Source organism: Xenopus tropicalis, chromosome 5 (genome assembly GCF_000004195.4).
Source record: "Xenopus tropicalis strain Nigerian chromosome 5, UCB_Xtro_10.0, whole genome shotgun sequence".
Taxonomy (NCBI): domain Eukaryota; kingdom Metazoa; phylum Chordata; class Amphibia; order Anura; family Pipidae; genus Xenopus; species Xenopus tropicalis.
This window is the reverse complement of record NC_030681.2, coordinates 143,141,696-143,163,290: the sequence shown is the minus strand read 5'-3', so window position 1 is coordinate 143,163,290 and position 21,595 is coordinate 143,141,696.

Sequence of the window (21,595 nt, the reverse complement as noted above, 5' to 3'; positions counted from 1 at the left end):
TGAGGAACAAGCCATGTGGCGCTTTGCAGCGTGAAATAATAAAATATATACAAAGTCTACATTTTTAACACTTTATTGGCGAAATACAAAAAGCAGCAGCAATTTTCTATCATTTGATGAAACATACTCATATTTGGTTAAGGGGAATTATTATTCTAAAGTGCCCCCTCCTGTACGTATTAACATTCCTCTTATAGGAACATATTTTAAAACTGTGGAGGAGATATTACCTGTGATTGTCTAAGCCTTCCAGTCTCTTGAAACCCATTAGGGCTCTGGCACACGGGGAGATTAGTTGCCCGCGACAAATCTCCCTTGTCACGGCCGACTAATCTCCCCAAACTACCATCCCACCGGTGAACATGTAAGGCCCCGGTGGGATGGTACACGCTGCGCAGGCGATTTTGGCAAATCGCCGAAGTTGCCTCGCGAGGCATTTTCAGCGATTTGCTGAAATCGTGCCACCGCGTGTGCCATCCCACCAGCGACTTTCATGTTCGCCGGTGGAATGGCAACTGATGGTAATTCGGGGAGATTAGTCGCCCGCGAACAGGGAGATTTGTCACGGGCAACTAATCTCCCCGTGTGCCAGAGCCCTTAGGGTGAAGACACACAGAGCTACTAAAGCTGGCCTTACACGGGCAGATCCACTCGCTTGGCGATGTCGCCAAGTGAACGGATCTTCACCCGATATCCCCACCTATGGGTGGCGATATCGGGGAGGCATGTAGGCGAATTCGATCGTTTGGCCCTGGGGTCAAAGGATCGAATTCTGCACGCGGCAATGGGGCAGTCGGTTCGGGGACCGCATCAACGAGCCGATGCGGTCCCCGAACCGACGGGATTTTATAACCTGGCCAACTTCAGGCCAGATATCGGTCGGCCAGTCCGCTCGTTTCTGCCCCTACACGGGCCGATAAGCTGCCGAGTCGGTCCAAGGGACCCATATCGGCAGCTTCTATCGGCCCGTGTATGGGGACCTTTAGTAGCAGCTTTTTGTCTACTAAAATAGACAATGCTGATCATTTACTGATAATTGTTGCTACGTGTGTTTTAGCAGAGGCAATTGTATGTATGTATGTATAACTTTATTTATAAAGCGCCACAAGGGTACGCAGCGCTGTACAATCTTACAATATACACAATTACACACAGGGAGGACAAGTGTTATAATAAATACAATAAATAAGTGCTGTCTATGGCAGGGTATTTTCTGGCGTTTAGTAGCCGTGACATGTAGCTGCTACTAAGTAGCTCCATGTGTCTTCCCCCTTAAGGGCTCAGAATCCTACAGTGACGTATGCCATGAGTAGCAGATTGGATCTCCGACCACTAGAATCTGTGCCTGCACTCTATACTATTGTGCTACTTGGGCCCTTGAGGTCCATGTTCTGTGTATGAGGGAACCTTGTACCCAATGCCTGTGCTTCAGAAGGCTGCCTTGTGAATGCAGCAAAGTGGCACAAGTAGCAGGATGCCATTCACATTCAGTCAGGGGCATATTGATTCCACAAAGCCCAATAAAGCAGCAATAAGCAGACTATACACAGACCAGAAGCCCAACAACTTGGCAAAGCTAAAATAAAACACTATTCTAATGACAAAAACATTGGGAATCCATAGCCTACCATAGTTCAGGCTATAGTCCATAGGTACCATAGGGTAGGCTATAGTCCATAGGTACCATAGGGTAGGCTATGGATTCCCAGTGTTTTTGAGGGACCCTAAACAAATATTGGACCCAAAGGTCCAATAACTGCTGGTTTGCGGGATTGTGGCCACATTGTTTAATAAAGCAATTAGCTGCTTTGCTAAATGAGCAAGTTAAGAATGCAAAATAGCCATCTGGTGGAGCTCATCATCTCAAACCAAGACGTTCCCTTTTAAAAATCATTGTATAGGAAGATGTTTGCAGATGTACAGGATCATGTAAAGAAAGATTAGTTGTCCCATTGATGTATAATACTTAGAGCCATAATAGTGTTCCCTACTCTTACCTGCCAGTTGGCATCCTGGGTTCTAGTCCAGCACTAGTTACACATAGAACTAGAGTCTTTAGAGGATCCAAAGAGATGGGACTGCTCTGGGTCCCACACATAACAAGAACATTGATAGAAAAAGTTGCAGACAGAAGGCCCTACAGCAAAATCTCTCAGAACATCTGCAGTCTAGAAATAGAGACATGGTGACCCAATGGCTTCTGAGGGGCCAACCAGAACCTTGAGTATGTATGTATAACTTTATTTATAAAGCACCACAAGGGAACGCAGCGCTGCACAATCTTACAATATACACAATTACACACAGGGAGGACAAGTGCTAGAATAAATACAATAAATACATATAAATACACAGGGAGTAAGTGCCATGGGGTATGAGACACAGTAGGAAGGAGGTCCCTGCCCTGTAGAGCTTACAATCTAAGAGTCATTCAAAGATCATCTTCTTCAAAGATTGGGGGAGAATTTCAGTTTGAGGACCAATGACTCTATGCTTCTGTCAGTATTTAAATCCTGACATTCTATAAATAACAGTGCCCACAAGATCTGTTTTGCCCTTGGAAGAAAGCCCTGGTTACAGCAGATGGAGGGAGAAAGGAGGCTCCCAGGGGGACAGGCAGAGAATCCACCTTCTTTCATTTGAGATGGGTTATTTCTAATCCTGCTAAATGATTGAGGGTTAAGAAATAAAGGCATTAATATAATGTTGAGTCTTGTAGAACTCAGTCTTCCCAAAGAAAGTGGTTACACATCTTCTAAAATAGCAGCAGTTGGCTGTGGGTCTCAGAAATGGATCCAATCCAGGATTAGATGTCCTGCGTAGATTTTAGCCCTGCAGCGTCGCTCCACCACTGACAAACACACCTTTATATTTTATCACTCAGAACTTTATATTGCTCCAAAGCCAGTTCGCACAGGCCAAACCATTTCACAAATAGTGCCGCAGATAAACCGTATAATTATCTCCTCTGCTTGTAGCACATTTGGATTGGCTTCGTGTCTGGAGTGGAACGCAAATGTTTAATTGAGCTGAAGCACATAATTTCCCCTCTGTTTTTATAATCCCATTTAATTGTTTATACAATTAAACTGGATACTATGATTTGTATGTGCTCAGCGCAGCTAGCAATGCAGCGATTGTATAAACAGGGACAAACACTGCAATAAATACAATTAGAGACGCATAGTGACAGAAATATGCACAGTAACTACAACCATGTGTTAAACCACACAGGAGGAAGGAGAACCCTTCCCCATACAGCTGACAATCTAAGTGGGTTAGTTACTTACAGGCACAAATAAGAGTGGTAAAAAGTGCCATTATTTACAATTAGTGATGGGCGAAATGTTTCAGCAGGCATGGATTCGCGGGGAATTTCCCCATTTGGCGGATTGTTTCGTGAAACGGATGAAAAAATTTGCAGCGGAAAAATTCACAGCGCATGCAAAATTTGTCGCAAGAATAGTTGGGCATCCAAAAATTGTCGCAAGAATAGTCGCAGGCGTCAAAAGAATAGTCGCGCATCCAAAATTTGTCACAAGAATAGTTGCGGACGTCAAAAGAATAGTCGCGCGTCCAAAATTTGTAGCAAGAATAGTCGCAGGCGACAATTTTTTTTCCGTGCAACATTTTCGCCGTTTCGAAAGATTCTCGAGTTTTTGGGCGAAGTGAAATGGGACAGATTCGCTCATCACTATTTACAATGGCTTGGGCACTGATTCATGACCATGATTGGACCAGATTCTGTTTCCGTGTTCCCAAAGGAATCTAAGTTTAGTTTTGAGGGAGAGTTCCTTACAGAGGAATTCCATGACCAAGTCTCAGAGGTGGGAGCAGCAAGGAGAGGTTAAGACCAGGGATGTTTTAAGGTACCAGCGGCCCCGGGCGAAACTGTTTTGCCCCCACTGGTCCAATAAACTTATGATAGAATAACTCTCAAGTGCGCAAAGTTCAATATAGTAAGGCTGGCAGTGAAGGAATAGTCTGCACTTACTGAAACAAACATGATCCCCAGGTGTGTCACCCTGGACCAACAGCCCTATGGGCAAAAAAATGATAAAAAGGTGATGCCACAAATAAAAAAGGCAAATAAATAAACTATACTGTAGATCTCTTCTAGTAGATTAAAATGAGGGGTCTGCAGGATGCTTCTGCCAAAAGTTACCCCATATGAAAGGTGTGCTAGCGGGCCCCCTATACTGCAGGGCTCTGGGCCCACCCCAACCCCTGGCTAATACATAAAGTGGCAGTAAATGTAAGTGGTGTAAAAAGACAGTGGCTGTGAGAGGAACGATTGTGATATCCAGAAACTATGAAGACTCGAGTGTGGAGATACAGTGAATTGGAGAAAGTAAAGGGCTTTCTATCTGAAATATTACTGATATTATGAAAGAATGGACATGCAGCCATGTCCACAAAGGGCCCCTGCAGCTGTACCTCCTGCTGTATTTACTAGCAAATATCTTATCAGTCCCTTAATATCCATATTCTACAAGTAGCTCCCTATCTCTATGTCACTACTGTAAAAGGTCACAATCTACGATGTGATGGTCCTTATCTGTGATATGTACATTATGAAGACAAATGTTTAATCACATACACAGGCTGTGGACCCAATGCCAAAGGAAGAGGACAGGGCACATAGGAAGCAAAAAGGGTACTCGCCAATGTAGCGCCAATAAGATTTTATTGGGAAGTTGGTTGAATAGATATTCAACCAACTCCTCAATAAAATCTTCTTGACGCTGCATTGGCGAGTACCCTTTTTGCTTCCTATGTGCCCTGTCCTCTTCCTTTGGCAGTGGGTCTACTTTGCTATAGCAAAAAAAATGGCCATTATTCTAGACCAGCTTGGTCTGCTGAAGTCAGCAGCTTTTATTGGCCCCTGTTGTCAGCTTAGTGTGGAACTGCCCTAGATATTCCTGGTACTATGGTTAAAAGGCTGATAGGACAGAACTTTTCTGCTTCTGTAACCTTGTTGTAAGCAAAGGGGGGAGGTCAGAATTTTCCTATATCTAAACCTTGTTGTAAGCTAAGGGGGGCCTGACAAAAGTGTGGACATCCAAAGGGTGCTTGGGGCTAAAAAGTCCGACACTTCAGCAATTACTACACAATTACAAGTGTACAATTAATGTAAACATTCCTATGAGAACTTAAGAATCTGGCGGTGATAGGAGATGTTTGAGTTGGGGCAACAAGGAAGGGAGATCATGCCCATTGGCGGGTCCTGTCTAGAACTAAAAATAGGCCCTGGCATTTCAAGTACACAGACAAACCCCCCCCACCAGCCCAATAAATAGTGAGTGTCTATGGCATCTTTCAGCAGCCCCTCTGGCATTTACCAGAATCCAAAAATTGCCAGTCCGACCCTCTCCATTGGCCTTAAGCAAAGCCTTTTAATAAACCCCACATTTACATCAAAATATTTGTCCCCTCTGTTCTGCCCCTCTGGTTTTAACCTTGCTTATAATTAGGGAAAAATACAAGTGGCGACCCATACGCCCATTCTGAAACAGATTTTTGGTTAATAGCAAAAAAAAATGCTCGGGGGCAATATTTAATTAGCTCCACTTTACTGTAATTGGATAGCGTTCAAGGGAGCACTCCAGCAAACAAAGCGTGTTGTTTCACCTCTCGCTGACAAATCCATACATCAGCACATTTTGCCCTATAAGTCCTGAGCGTTTACCGCGCACTTACACAATCCCATGCAGCCCTGAACGCCTTTAATTGGGTCGATGCAGCCACGCAAGATGCTTACCTTTTAATTGAGAGGCAAAGTTTAATTAGGTTTAAATATTACGGCTTGTTTTATGTGCAGCAGAAGTTCAGAGAAGCTGAGCTACAAAGTCTGGCCGATAAAGGGCTGGGAATCAGGGGAATCAGGCATAATTGTGCCCATAATGTCACGTTTGATGGGCGAGAGGCCGAAAGTGCAATAGTCATGCAAAGTGTTATGGACTGTAATGACACTAAACCTAACACCTCTGCGCTGTATGAAAGGAGAAGCCTGATCCCGTGTCATTGTCTGGGTAGATGATTAATAATACAGGCGTGGAGACCTGTGTCCATGATCAAAGGTTGGCCCCTTTCCTTCCTGTGGGTCTGCAACCCGTCAATGTCAACCCAAGTGCATGATTTTCATTTATTCCCAAGCTCTGACTTTGCCTTCTGCTCCACAGTAAAGCACGGGAGTTTAGGAGCTTAATGTGGCTTAGTTTTTAGGTCTCCAAAAACTATAATAATAAGAATTCTTAGACAACCAAGTACAAGTGAAATACCTCAGGCTCTATGAAGGCAAACATTTGGCCTTGGTGTTTGATATTCAAAACTGATAACTAGCACCCTGCTGCTAGAGAAGTAGCCTACAACGTACTCTCAACTGTCACCCAAACGTGACCATGCAGTATGCCATTTGCATTATGAAACCCATCCAATGGAGACAGGTGGATTCTATTCATGCAAATGACATTAGGGTTAGCTGCTTTTCCATCAGGTGAAAAATGTTGCGCTGCTGGTTCTCTGCTGGAAACAGACACCAAGACTTCAGCTACCATAATCACTTCAATGCTACTTTAAAGGTTTGTTACTCAGCTGGGTTCTGTTATGTTGGGACCATAGTATTTAATGGTCCTACCATGCATTTTCAGGATCTCATGGGGGATGCAGACTAAAATAAAAGTCAAGGATCGGCTCATCTCTGTTTAAATGAGAAGGAAAGGTAAAAACTAAGTAAGCTTTATCAGAAAGGTCTATGTAAATACAGCCATAAGCACTCAGAGAGTCCTCTATCAAAAGAAACACATAATTTATTGTCTCCTTTTTTGTAAACATGTTCTTAGGGTATCTGACTTCCTCTTTCTCCTCTCTCCCCTCTCCTGCTCTCCCCTCCCATAAGAATTCATAAAACTCCCTCCCCCACCCTTAGGAATGTGTAATCTGAGCTACCAGCTTCTAGAGCTGCAAGCAGGAATCTATGAAGACCACGTTAAAATGGCAGCTGCTATCTTAAACAAACAGAGGAAGCTTCTAGGGCTCTTTACTAGATATGGTAAACTAGGTATGATAAAGCTTTCTGCAGAATAAATATAGCAGATATATTCAAATACTCCCAGATACTACTTTGTAAGTAGGGCCCTCCCCACCAGGGGGCCCCCGTAATTAGCCCATGGGACTCACCTGGGCATATGGGCCCTGCCAATATGTATAATGAAGCCTTGATAGCAGCCCTAAAAGTATATTTGATGAAAAGTCCAGATGCCCTGGTATATTTCTTGTTCAGATAACGTAACAATAAGCAAGCAGTGCAATAAGCTCATTTGGGCAGGGTAATCTTCAACTCTTCTGTTATTTGTATTTGTGAAAATGTATGCTCAGTGTATTCACCCAATTACTGTACAGCACTGTGGAATATGTAGCGCTTTATAAATACATTTTAATAATAATAATAATAATAAAGCAATGGAGAACGCAAATATATTGTTATATATTGTTTTTATTCTTATGGTAATGCACCTTGGGACCTGGAGAAATGTAATTTCAATATGCTGTATAATTGTATATGGTTTGTATTGACAATAAAAGAATCTTGAATCTTGAAATGAAATCATGGGCTTAATGGTGGGGGGTAGAAGTACAAAGAAGAAGGTTTTAATGCTGAGCTTTCACCTTCAGATTTAGCTTTCAAGACCTAGCCATGTAGAGCATTGCCATGAATCTTCTAGCTAGAAGATGGCTAGAACTAGGAAACACAACCTGAAGCTGGACTCTGACAGGGAATGGAAGGAAATACTACTTCACAGAAAGGGCATTAAGTATATGGAAACTAGTTCAGGCAGTGTAGATACTGTAGATGCAAAAGTTCAAGGACCAAAAACATAACCAGAATTAAGTCTATGAAGATTCTCATTCATCCAGGTCATGATATACAGCAACTAGTAGAATTAAGTCTAAAACAACTGGACTTTTCTGAGTTTTTCTTGAGTTTTTCACTATTTATCTGAGTGGCTTCTTCAGTTCAAATGACTGGTAGGTCATTCCATTGAACTGAATAAGTTCTATGAAACCATTGTGATTGGATGTCTGTGACTGTACTACCCTCAGGGGTTTAAATGCTGTGGAATTCCCTACCAGTCATTTAAACCACTCGGATGGTCAAGAAAAACTCAGAAAAGTCCAGTTGTTTTAGACTTAATTCTACTAGATACAGGTATGGGATCCCTTATCCGGAAACCCATTACCCAGAAAGCTCCGAATTACGGAAAGCCTGTCTCCCATAGACTCCATATTAATCAAATAATTCAGAATTTTAAAACTGATTTCCTTTTTCTCTGCAGAAATAAAACAATACCTTGTAATTGATCCCAATGTTTTATTGATTTTTTAGTAGACTTAAGGTATGGAGTTCCAAATTATGGAAGACCCCTTATTCGGAATACTCTTGGTCCGGAGCATTCTGGATAACGGGTCCTATACCTGTACTGTAAACAAGAATTAAGCATTTCATGGGGCAGACTATATAGACCTTTCTACTGTCAACTTATCCATATGAATTCCCAGCTGAACATTAGGTGCTATTAGGGTGTTGTATTCACAGCACATTCCCAATGGCTTCTCCCAGAGAGACGAGGGTCCCAAGGTCTATGGTGAGTGTATGGCGGGCCCATAAGATGAAGCAGATAGCATCAGGGGGAAGCTTGACACAAGCAAACACGTACGGCCAAGAACAACAGCAAAATGATGACATATTAGAGAACGTAATACAATGTACATAATAAATAGGCCAAAGTCTAATCAAGCCGACGAGACTGTTTTTGTTATTTTTATATGAAAACATTTTACATTTTGGCAACAAAAACCATCCAAAATAGGAAAAGAAGCTAAATCTAGTTCTCATTTATATGCAATTTCATACTTAATTAATCTCATAAATGGCATTTGTGTGGAAACTATATGAGGGTTGACCTTTACAAGCGGGTCACACCTGGCAATGGTTCATTTTCCCTTTGGTGATTATAAACCGCTAAGAGAGCTCCTTTCTTTAAAGTCCCATCAGGACGCGGCGCCGCTAGAGGCCGATTTGTGTGAAACATTTCAACCTCGAATTAAAGACTTTTGTGCTGAAAAGAAACTTTCTCCAGACTTTTTGCACAATACTGGATTTGCTTGTGGCACGTTTATATACAGAATATGCTACATGTTTCCTTTCATTTCTGATTTTATTGTGTACTGTATTATGCATGGGGAAATTAGGATTTTAAATTGAAATTTCATTCCTTCTTTTGTAAAATATATTAAACATCCCTAAAAGACCTGACAGCATTCTGTGTGCTCCCAAATAGGATTAAGAATGATTTTCTCTAAAGGGCAAATATACCTCTGTGTTTCAGTATTCTTATTTGTTTATTTGGCAGATTAAAAGGTAAATGTATAGTTATTTTCTTTTGGTTTGTTTCCTCTTGCTTCAATAAATCTGCTATTAACTTATTTATTATCTCCAACAGACTTCCATTTGGGTTATAAACTATTACAAGATGCTATATGGGGTGGGATCTAGACTGGAGGTGTGGTCTGTTGTCATTGAGGGTGTGGTCAGTCAAGCAGGGGCACCAATTGAATACTTGATAGCAGATACAGGTATAGGATCTATTATGCAGAATGCTTGAGGCCTGTTTTCCAGAAAAGGGATCTTTTTATCATTTGGATCACCATACTTAAACTTTATTTAAACATTAATTAAACCCAACAGGACTGTTTTACCACCAATATGGATTCATGCAGCTTAGTTACCATCAAGTACAGCTCCAGTTTTATTATTAAAGAAAAAAAAAAAAAATTTTTTTTAAATTAGACTTATTTGATTAAAATTGAGTCTATGGGGAGATGGCCTTTCCGTAATTCGGAGCTTTATGCATAATGGGTTTTAGGATTGTATTCCTGTACCATAAAACCATGCTAGCCTGTTTTGTCTGCTTAAGTCATTAATGTTCCTATTTCCAATAAGGGTTATTTATCAGTATAAAAGATTTAGGCTCTGCTCCTAATAATAATTTAATAATTTAATAATTATTAAATAGAAACAAAAAAGTAGAATATTGATACAGGTATAGAACCCCTTATCTGGAAACCCATTATCCAAAAAGTTCCAAATTACGTAAAGGCCATCTTCCATAGAGTCCATTATAAGCAAAAAATTTCAATTTTTAAAAATTATTTACTTTTTCTCTATAATAATAAAACAGTAACTTGTACTTGATCCCAACTAAGATATAATTACCCCTTATTGGGGCAGAACAGCCCTATTGGGTTTATTTAATGGTTAAATGATTCCCTTTTCTCTGTAATAATAAAACAGTACCTGTACTTGATCCCAACTAAGATATAATTACCCCTTATTGGGGGCAGAACAGCCCTATTGGGTTTATTTAATGGTTAAATGATTCCCTTTTCTCTGTAATAATAAAACAGTACCTGTACTTGATCCCAACTAAGATATAATTACCCCTTATTGGGGGCAGAACAGCCCTATTGGGTTTATTTCATGGTTAAATGATTCCCTTTTCTCTGTAATAATAAAACAGTACCTGTACTTGATCCCAACTAAGATATAATTACCCCTTATTGGGGCAGAACAGCCCTATTGGGTTTATTTAATGGTTAAATGATTCCCTTTTCTCTGTAATAATAAAACAGTACCTGTACTTGATCCCAACTAAGATATAATTACCCCTTATTGGGGCAGAACAGCCCTATTGGGTTTATTTCATGGTTAAATGATTCCCTTTTCTCTGTAATAATAAAACAGTACCTGTACTTGATCCCAACTAAGATATAATTACCCCTTATTGGGGCAGAACAGCCCTATTGGGTTTATTTCATGGTTAAATGATTCCCTTTTCTCTGTAATAATAAAACAGTACCTGTACTTGATCCCAACTAAGATATAATTACCCCTTATTGGGGCAGAACAGTCCTATTGGGTTTATTTAACATTTATATGATTTTTAGTAGACTTAAGGTGTTGAGATCTAAATTATGGAAAGACCCCTTATCTGGGGTCCTGAGCATTCTGGATAACAGGTCCCATACATTTACAAGCAGAACTGAATGAAATTGCAATTTAAAAGCAATGCTTGTCTGTCTTACAATTCCTTCCTCTCCTTTCATTGAATAGAAGAAAAAGACCTTGAAACAGGTAAGACCAGTGGCATAACTATAGAGGGGGCAGACCTTGTGACCAGGGGCAAGTTCAGGGGAACAGTTGACCTGCAAGGGGATTGCATGCAAAATCATAATCCATTCACTGCTTTGTGCAGGGTGTGGCTTGAAAAATTGTATATTGCTGAGGGGCCAGGCCCCTGGAGTTACTTCCCAGGGTAGGACTAAAGGTGGCCATACACGCGAAGATCTGCTCGCTTGGCGAGATCACCGGAATAGGCGCAGTCGGTTCGTGGACTGAATCACGAGCCAATGCGGTTCCTGATCCGACTAAATCTTTTAACCTGCCTGATCCATATCTGGTCAATTTCAGGCCAGATATCGGTCAGGCCCATCGTTCCTGCCCCTACAGGGGCCGATAAGCTGCCAAATCGGTCCAAGGGACCAATATCAGCAGCTACAATCGGCCCATGTATGGCCACCTTAAGTAGTATGAGGGCTCAGTCCTGTTATCAATCACTCTCGGAGTGAGAGGTACCATTTGGGTAGTTAGTAGAGCATTCTGAAGCTTCATTAAGCAGAGCCGAAGGGTTAGTATCCTTGGCGTCACCCACCATTGAAGGGACTTAAGTGGACAGCTTCATAGATAGGGAGATCCCATGAAGAGAAGCACTATAAGGGCCTATAATTTGGTGCTGGACAACTGTTGAATTTCTCACTATACAGGAATCCATCCTATTTTTTAATTCAACCACCCTGAATCACCCATCACCCACTTTCTTGATTTTACCATCTAAAACTTCTGGTGAAACCTCCATTCCTCCAGCTTCTGGCTGACCTTTTTCCACTTACATTGTTGTGGGACTTCTATGTCAGTGTCTGTATTTTCTTTGTGAAGGCCTCTCAGTAGGATGCCATGGGTAGGTAGGATGCTCCTATTATCACAGATATCATGGGACAAACAAAGTTTGTGTTGCCCTGGGTTCCTTCCCTGCTAAAGTCATCCCTCAGCCCTGGAGGCCTACACTTGCACAATATTGATGTAGGATAATTCCTACAATAGCCACATGAAATCACTTATTTAAGTGCAGCTCTGAGACACGAGCGGGGGGCACCTCTGAGCTAATAATATGCTCACCTTATGTTTACCCAGAGAAAAAAAAAAACAAATAATAGCGAGACGTTGCACTGTTTAAAACGAATCCACCTCAGTTTTCCAATGCCATAAAACAGTATAGCTGCCGCTCTGAAAATAAGTAATGAACCAATAAAATAGGTGTTACCAAGCTGCAAGATGATGAAAAACAGCGAGTCTGCTAAAATATCACACTGCATAGAAATGATATTAATATCTCACCAAGCGCAGGGATGTTAACTCTTCTAGAGCAAATGCAGCCTTGGACTATCAGAATTATTCTACACTTACACGGAATATATATTCACATACTGCGGTCTACAAACAGCACCTCTGAGTGTGCCCCTAAAGCCTGCTAAAGGCAAGAAACTTTGAAGGACAAATGGTGACCATACAGTCTGGTGTTAGGGTTATCCAACTGGTCTGTGGGCAGTGTTTGGGCAAAGAGAGATGTGATGGAAGAAAGCAGACATCTGATTGGTTGCTAGTGGTTACCAGAATTTGGTTGCTATGGGAAACTAGACATCTAACTGCAACTTTTATTACATTATGTCCATGGGCCAGACAGAAGACATGAAGCTATTTTCCTTGCATCCTCCTACAATATGCCTTTGCCTCATTATCATCAAAAGTGCATCACAGAGCCTGCAGAGTCATCAAATGTGCAGAACTTTAATGGAAAGTAACACTATAAAGTTAACATAATTATTTTATATATGTGCAGCTACATAGAGTTGGGGTTTTCAGACATTCGGGGCAAGCCTCCTATTTTTGGTCTTATATTTCATTAGCTACTATAAAGGTTACAGATAAGCCAAAATATGGTTGTACCAAGAATTCTGCTATGGTTTTGAGCTGATTTTTTATCCCAAACCACTACCTAATTGGCTGCCACTGATTCACCCCCCCCAACATTTAGGGCCAGTCCAACAGTTGGGGAACCTCTGGTTTACAACAAAATGAGCAACAAATCTGCCTGACTATCATAATACCAGTAGCTAAGACCTATTTATTCCATTCTTCAGTGACTTAGATGCACTCAGTACAGGAATCAATAAGTAAACATATGGCGGTGTCCTTTGCTTAATATAGCAGGAACGCGGCTACACACTCCTGGCCATAATTTGCAGACCTGAAATTACAGGTTTCTGTGCTGAGGCTGAAATCATTAAAGAATGATAAAAATAAAAATACCTGTTTAGCCCTGGCAATGAAAACTGTGTTTATAAAGTGAACTTTTGTAAATTGGTTAAAATGTATGTATGTATATATGTATATCTTTATTTATATAGCGCTATTTATGTAATGTGATTTAGCTAAACGTACAGGGTCTCTGTTTGCTATTTGTTAAAGAGACAGTACCGAACTTTAACCGCATATAAAGAGATTTTGTAGAGCAGTTTGGCAAGTATGGGCACCAATGAGGCTTGGACATTCAGCTTCTGGGCAGTGGTGGAACTGGGCTTGCAGAAGGTGCAATGGTGCATTATGGATGGTAATTAGGCACATAACTGCTCCTGGGGATCTAATAGGAGGGATTTTTTTGGCTACACCCCTTGTGCACATGTGCCGGAGGTTTAAATGTGGCTTACTCATGAAAGGGCCGGAGATAACCAACATCTATAGCCTAGTCCGGTGATCCCCAACCAGTGGCTCAGCAACATGTTGCTCCCCAACCCCTTGGATGTTGCTCCCAGTGGCCTCAAAGCAGGGGGTTATGTTTGAATTCCTGACTGGGAGGCAAGTTTTGGTTGCATAAAAAACAGTTGTACTGCCAAACAGAGCCTCATTTAGGCTGCCAGTCCACATAGGGGCTACCAAATAGCCAATCACAGCCCTTATTATCCCCAACTATTTTACCATTTGAGTGTGGCTCGCAGGTAAAAAAAGGCTGGGGATCCCTGGCCAAGTCTTACAACACAATTAGATGTAGATAGTGCTCAATGTTATACTATATAGGCCTGACATGGAAACAAGTAAGAGCTGCACAGAACTAGATATGTAAGGTGGCAAATTCCCCTTTCTGTTTTGCTGAAATCCTTTTATTTTAGTCATTAGCAGGATAAACAGATCAATATTATTAGGCCACCTGTGTCATCCTTTGCATGTCTATCATTAGGCTGGTGGCTATGAGAAATACAGTGCAATGGCTTTGTGCACGGGTGAAACAGCAAGAAGAGTCACTATACTGAATGAAACCAAAAGGAGAACAAAATAAATATGCATGTAATGTTTCTGTTATGTTAACTATAGGGAGTCCTGTGGGCTGAAATTTTCTCCAAAAGGGTAGGCACAAACTCTCCATCTGATCACTGGCCCAGTTTCAAATGATCAGGTTAGAACGATTTATCCCACCCCCTTGGCAGGCTATACCAGTTTTCTGAACAGAGTAACCTTTCCAGTATATGGATCTGATCAGGATCTGATCAAAAAAGAAAAAGTTTTCAATTGCCCTTTATATGAAAGTCAACTGGACTTCTGCTAAAATAGGTCTGAAATCCTAAAGTTGTAGAAGCCTTATCTACTAGGTCCTTCTCCCTGACTTGGGCCAGCACATAGACCTCTTGCTGTAGGGTACTGATCTTCCCTGGGGCCTTCTCCAACCCAAGGATCTGCATGATTATTCAATGAGGCTTCTCCATAAAAAAAAACAACATGGCAACTTCATTTATGTACAGTAGGGGCTATTACTTGACATCCCTGCACTAATGGCACAATAGTACAGCTACAGGAAATATCACCTGGTGGAGCTACTTTGTGGCTCACCAACACTTTTCGTATCTGACCCCAGGTGTAAAGGATACAGAATGCACAACAAGTAGTTTCACAGACCACAGCAGAATACTATACCTTAGCGATATGGCATTTAGCACACAGCAGAATAGTCCATCACTGTAGAATATTTTGTTCAGTTTGGGACAAACAGGTTTGTCTTTTGAACAAGGTGGAAAAAAAAATCAGACTCGACATAAAATGAGATTACATCTGTCAGTCAGATACAGTAAATCATCGTTTGATTGTCTACTAGTCTGGGCTGGATGATCAAACAGGAAAAACCTCTACATGCAATAGGGTTTCGGTCTCATCTATGTAGATGGGAAGGACAATACCCATGAAACTGACATCGTGTACATAGACAAATCCCCCTGTGGGACCTGTTTTTATCTAAATTTCCTTTTCAATTTGCTGCTTTGCAAATATGATTGACGGATTCTAAACAAATGTAAAAGCACAGTATAAACCACCAGTGTCACAGGAGTGACCCACCGCTCTCTAATCTAACTGCTGCCAGCTAGAAGCCTTAGTGCCATAAATACTCTGTAGGCAGACTCCTTTGATGTAAAGGCGCTAAGTAATCAGATATATCCTTCCCAGCCAGCGTGATATTGGATTTAGTGTACAGAAAGGGATTCCGAAGGGTCCCAGGCCGCATTCTCTTTGAGTGTAATTACAAGGCAATAAGGGTTATGGTTTATCCAGGGACACAGCCATTATAGCACCTGAAACCTAGACTAAAACTCATTGTACCTCTGGTTTAGCAGATTAGGGGCAATATATTTCAGTTATGAACTTTATCCCACTCAAGCACGCATCTATTTAAAGGGACACTGACATATATTTGTGTGTTTGTGCCAGAAAAGAGAGTGTAATATTTACTCTAGTAAAGTCATTTTGGAGGGAAGCACAGAAAACTGCCCAGGTATAATGAAATGTGCAATAAAAATGAAAATATTTTTTAAAAAAAAGAAGAAATATGGTTATTATAGTGTCTCTGTAAAGAAGAAATATGCCCTTATAGTATATAATACACAAGAACTATGAAAATCCTGTAAATGATATCCTTATAATAGGTGCTAAGTGATGTCAACAGATATAATTGGTACAGGTATAGGACCCATTATTCAGAATGCTCGGGACCAAGGGTATTCCGGATAAAGTACAGGTACTGTTTTATTATTACAGAGAAAAGGGAATCATTTAACCATGAAATAAACCCAATAGGGCTGTTCTGCCCCAATAAGGGGTAATTATATCTTAGTTGGGATCAAGTACAGGTACTGTTTTATTATTACAGAGAAAAGGGAATCATTTAACCATTAAATAAACCCAATAGGGCTGTTCTGCCCCCAATAAGGGGTAATTATATCTTAGTTGGGATCAAGTACAGGTACTGTTTTATTATTACAGAGAAAAGGGAATCATTTAACCACTAAATAAACCCAATAGGGCTGTTCTGCCCCCAATAAGGGGTAATTATATCTTAGTTGGGATCAAGTACAGGTACAGGTATAGGACCCATTATCCAGAATGCTCGGGACCAAGGGTATTCCGGATAAGGGGTCTTTCCGTAATTTGGATCTCCATACCTTAAGTCTACTAAAAAATCAATAAAACATTAATTAAACCCAATAGGATTGTTTTGCATTCAATAAGGATTATTTATATCTTAGTTGGGATCAATTACAAGGAACTGTTTTATTTCTACATAGAAAAAGGAAATAAGTTTTAAAATTCTGAATTATTTGCTTATAATGGAGTCTATGGAAGACAGGCTTTCCGTAATTCGGAGCTTTCTGGATAACGGGTTTCCGGATAAGGGGTCCGATACCTGTACTGTTTTATTATTACAGAGAAAAGGGAATCATTTAACCATTAAATAAACCCAATAGGGCTGTTCTGCCCCCAATAAGGGGTAATTATATCTTAGTTGGGATCAAAAACAAAGCACCGTTTTATTTTCACAGAGAAAGTACAGTCGCCTTTCTATTCTTACATTTGACAGAACATCTTCCGCATCTGTAGATGCACCAACAGAAACAGCAAGTTGGTGGAAAAGTTCTATCCTGCCCAATAAACTAACAGACCAATACAAGACATTAAAGGGGTAATAAAGGCTTCCCAGAAATACTAAGGGTTCAATTAGCAGTTACTTTACAACATATAGTAGTGTATTATATTTTTTCTACTGTTCAGTAATTGATCATCTTCAGATCAGCACCCTTGTGTACTCATTTGCGATTGGCTCCCATTGCAGTGAATAGGGAAAGGCCAGTTGATGTCCTTTCTGATAAGAGTTTTCAAGATGGGTCTGTCCGATGCCTTCGGGGGAACTAAAACTTACATAGAAGGAAAATAATAAGTGTTTGTTGGAAGGAGCAGACTGCACTAAAATCAGGACCATCAAGGTGAATTTGAACCCAGAAGCTCCAAAAACAGTCTACAGAAAAATATAGACCTTGGTAAGGGCCCCAGTTCCCCAGCATATGGCAAGCTATAGCCCAACGTTAGTGTTTGTATTCTTTCCCGTTGCTAATGCAATTCCTGGGCAGGGAATATACAGTACAGGGAAGGGTGAAATCCTAGTGCAAATGGCAGCATTGGGTTGGGGTAATTAATCTGCTCCCTAGATATCTTGCAGAGTATATGGATTACTAATTAGTTTATATTCTCAAATGACATAAAGCCCCATTGTATTCAATATATATCTTCCTTGCAAATGCAACATAAAGTTGTACATTAACTTTAATATTCTGGGACGCTATAAAAGGGGAAGAACAGCTGAGATTCATATTAAGGAAATTATCACATTTACAACAGGAAATCAATATGTCTGTAAACCGTCAGAGCCATCTGTTCATAGGAGCTGCTGACAGCAGGTACCTGGGACATATTGAGAATAGGAGCACCCACAATGTCTCCTACACAGGTCATCAAAGACTTCATGTTCCCTACTCCTAATGTCCGGCGGTGCTACACTCCCCCATAGCCATGTCCAGTAGGATCCAACTCTTTCACTTGGGTCAGTTTAGTATGGCCAAGTCTTTGGTTCCACCCGTTTCTCTTGTATCTATCCTCCTGGCTGAAATCAATAGGTGATTATTTTTCTTTATGTGCAATTAATTTTTTTTACACGTGACAATTTTTTCTTATGTGCGTGACTTTTTCTCACTCCAAATGCATTAAAGTCAATGGGCCTTTTTTCTCACTTCTACCTAACACCAATTTTTTCTTCACTATTGTGCTGCCTGCCCTGTACCCAAAACCCAGTCTTGATACTGTGCTCTCTGCCCTTCACTATTGTAATGCCTGCCTTGTGCTCATATCCCAGACTTCAGTATTGTTATACCTGCCATGATCTGTTGTAATACCCCAGACTTTAATGTTGTGCTGTCTGCCCTGTCCTCATATCCCAGATTTCAATATTGTGCTGCCTGCTCTGACCTGTATCCAAACCCCAATATAGCAAAAATAGAAAATTTATTCAATACAAAAATACATCATAACAAATATAGCCCAACACGTTTCAACCCATAAAGGGACTTGATCAGGGGAAAAAATTAAAAAAAGGGGCAGAAAACCCAAGTCTTTAATACTGTGCTCCCTGCCCTGATCTTTGCCTATACTTTAGACTGCAATATACTATTGTGCTGCCTGCCTTGCGCTCATACCCCAGACTTCAACATTGTTATGCCTACCCTGATCTCTTCCTATACCCCAGACTTCAATATTGTGCTGCCTGTGGTGACTTGTGCCCATACCCCACACTTTAATATTTTGATGCCTGCCTCACCCAGTCCCATACCCCAGACACAAAATGTATGTGTTACGTAGTTACTTGATTCTCCTTCCCTGTGATATAATTGCAGGGTATTTACATGAATTATAGGAAACAGTAGCAGCGATGCCAAATATAAGCTGATATGTTGAAAGCAGTACTGTTTCGGCATTATTCAAGGGATACAATCATACCTGCAACAAGGATTTGTTTGTGTTAAAGGAGAACTAAACCCAAAATGGACTTGTTGGATTAAACCAGAAGATGTGATAATGTTAATGTATTTAATAGCTGTTCAGTTGGGAGCTAATCTGGGAAAGTTACCTAAAGAAGGTGACATCTTGTGCTTCATGTAGATCATGAATCAATTGCAATTGGTGCAATTGATTTTCTTATCGACAGGGGAATACATTCATTCACACGTAAGGACAATGGACCTTTATGCAAGGATCATACCTTTATTCTGTAAATGTGCTGTTTAATTGTGAGTAAGTGAAGCACCAGTGTAATAGCTGCCAGCTGTCATCCCAGTGCCAACCCTTGCCAATCGCCTGCCCCACATGCCCACCCCGGAACCCATCACACCACACTCTCACCTGCCTTGGAGGCAGTTACAAAACCCACATGACTAATGCTACGAGGTGACACCTACAGAACATTCGCCCTTGAGTCAGAGGAACAGAGATCAAGGTTTAATTGCTTTCCTGCTGTTACTTGACGTTGCATGCTTCCACATTGCCATCCAGTGACTCATTTCAATCATGGGCACAGGAGTGAGAAAGCTCTGGGAAGATGAGTGAATCAATATGCCTGTTATGTGGTGCATTTTAGTTGGAGTAAAAAAAGTGTCCCTCAACTGGACTGATGTGCAAGGAGACAAAGCCCAGTGCAAGCGATCATTTATGGTGGTCAATGTTTTTGGCCTAAGCATAAGACTTAGGGAAATGTCTCTAATCTGGTATTTCTAGGACTATATTCAGGATGGATGGAGACATTTTCCTTTGAAAGAGCTACTGATAAAAGTTTTTTCATTGAAGGACTATATTATAGTTAGGTTTGTTGGGATTCCAGGGACCTCTAGGTTTCTGTTTGCTCTCTCTAACCACTAGGCCAGGAGAGCAGCTGGCAAGCCGTCTAATTACCTTTTACCTGCATTTCCATCTCAGTCCAGCAGGCTTATTGGTCAGCCAATCAGAGCTAACTCTGCACCATATGAACCCTCCTCCTGCATCACTTCCTTGCCTGAGAATAAAGGTAGTTTTGGCTTGAATACTGGGGCTTGCCCCTAGCTCTAGCTCTTCATTCCTCTCGCCATTCCTTGCCTTGGTCCTGTTCTTGTTCCTGCTCCAGTCCTGTTCCTGCTCCAGTCCTGTTCCTGCTCCAGTCCTGTTCTTGCTCAAGTTCTGTTCTTGCTCCGGCCCTGCTCCTGCCTCAAAACCTGCTTCATCCCACTCTTTTCTGTTCCTGGCTCTACGCCTGTTCTGACCTGCTCCTAACTTTTGGTCCTTTCTTGATTCTGTTCTTCTACATAGAAAAAGGAAATCAGTTTTAAAATTCTGAATTATTTCATTAAAATGGAGTCTATGGGAGACAGGCTTTCCGTAATTCGGAGCTTTCTGGATAACGGGTTTCCGGATAAGGGGTCCGATACCTGTATTACATATCAATAGCAGTTGGTCTCTTTTTGGGGAGCTATAGAATCAGTTAACATGTGCTTTTTGGGGAGCTATGTCCCCCTAAATGCTCATTATTCTTCACCCATGCTGGTTCTTCATACATTTTATACTGGTTTCTGCCTCTCCTGTCTGTATGCCATTATTGATCATTTTCTTGCATTCACAGCCATTATAATAATCTGAGAGTGAGTTGCCTTCAGGCAGCCGAGCAAGATTGATCCCTACCTGTGGCCAACGCCTCTCTCAGCTGCTCCTGTAACAGGAGAAATGCTCCATTCACTCCCTCTTTTTACATGTTTCCCAGACGTACATTAAATATCACTAATCCACGTCTTACTCGGCATTTTGACATTTCTTGTGCGCTGCCGACAAAGGCTGCAGATTTTTCTCTAATCCCTAGTTACCCCAGACAGCTAAGCAAACTGCCCGGATTTTGGTTTTTCGGACCGGAATGGTTACATGCACACACAACAATGCAGAGGAAGACATAATATCCTCACAACTTTTATCTGCTTATTTGCGCCTGCTATGGGGACACGCACATGCTAAACATGGTGTTTGTTCTGCCTTAGTACAGGTTGGGAGAAACTCCCAGGGTGTTTGTGTACCTTTCCTACCACTGATCTGTTCCATGAATGGCTGTTTCTGTTCTGGACAAGCTTATACATCTTGCCCCCCAAGCTATTATTTGAGTTTACATGAGTTTATTACACTTTGCTTGGACTGACAGGACTTCTTTGTAAGGAGATAAAGAAGGTTTTTAAAAGGGCAAAATATAAAGGCTCTTTAATGTAAAATTAAACACAGTTATAGAAGCAAGGGATGTAAAAAAGACATTTATAGTGTACTATGGCACTAGGGTTGGGGGGCTAGGAGCACAGCTGTGCAGCTTCTGTCTCAGCAGAGTTCAGGGTTGGACTGACCCTTGTCAGCACTCCCCCTGTCCGACCGCTCCTCCCCTGACGCGTTAAATGTATGCGCTCAGGGGAGGACGTCGGGTGGGGGGCTCTGCGAGGGGGGTTAGGAAGGCCCCTGCGGGGGGTGCGGGGTTAGGGGAAGCGGTCAGCAGGG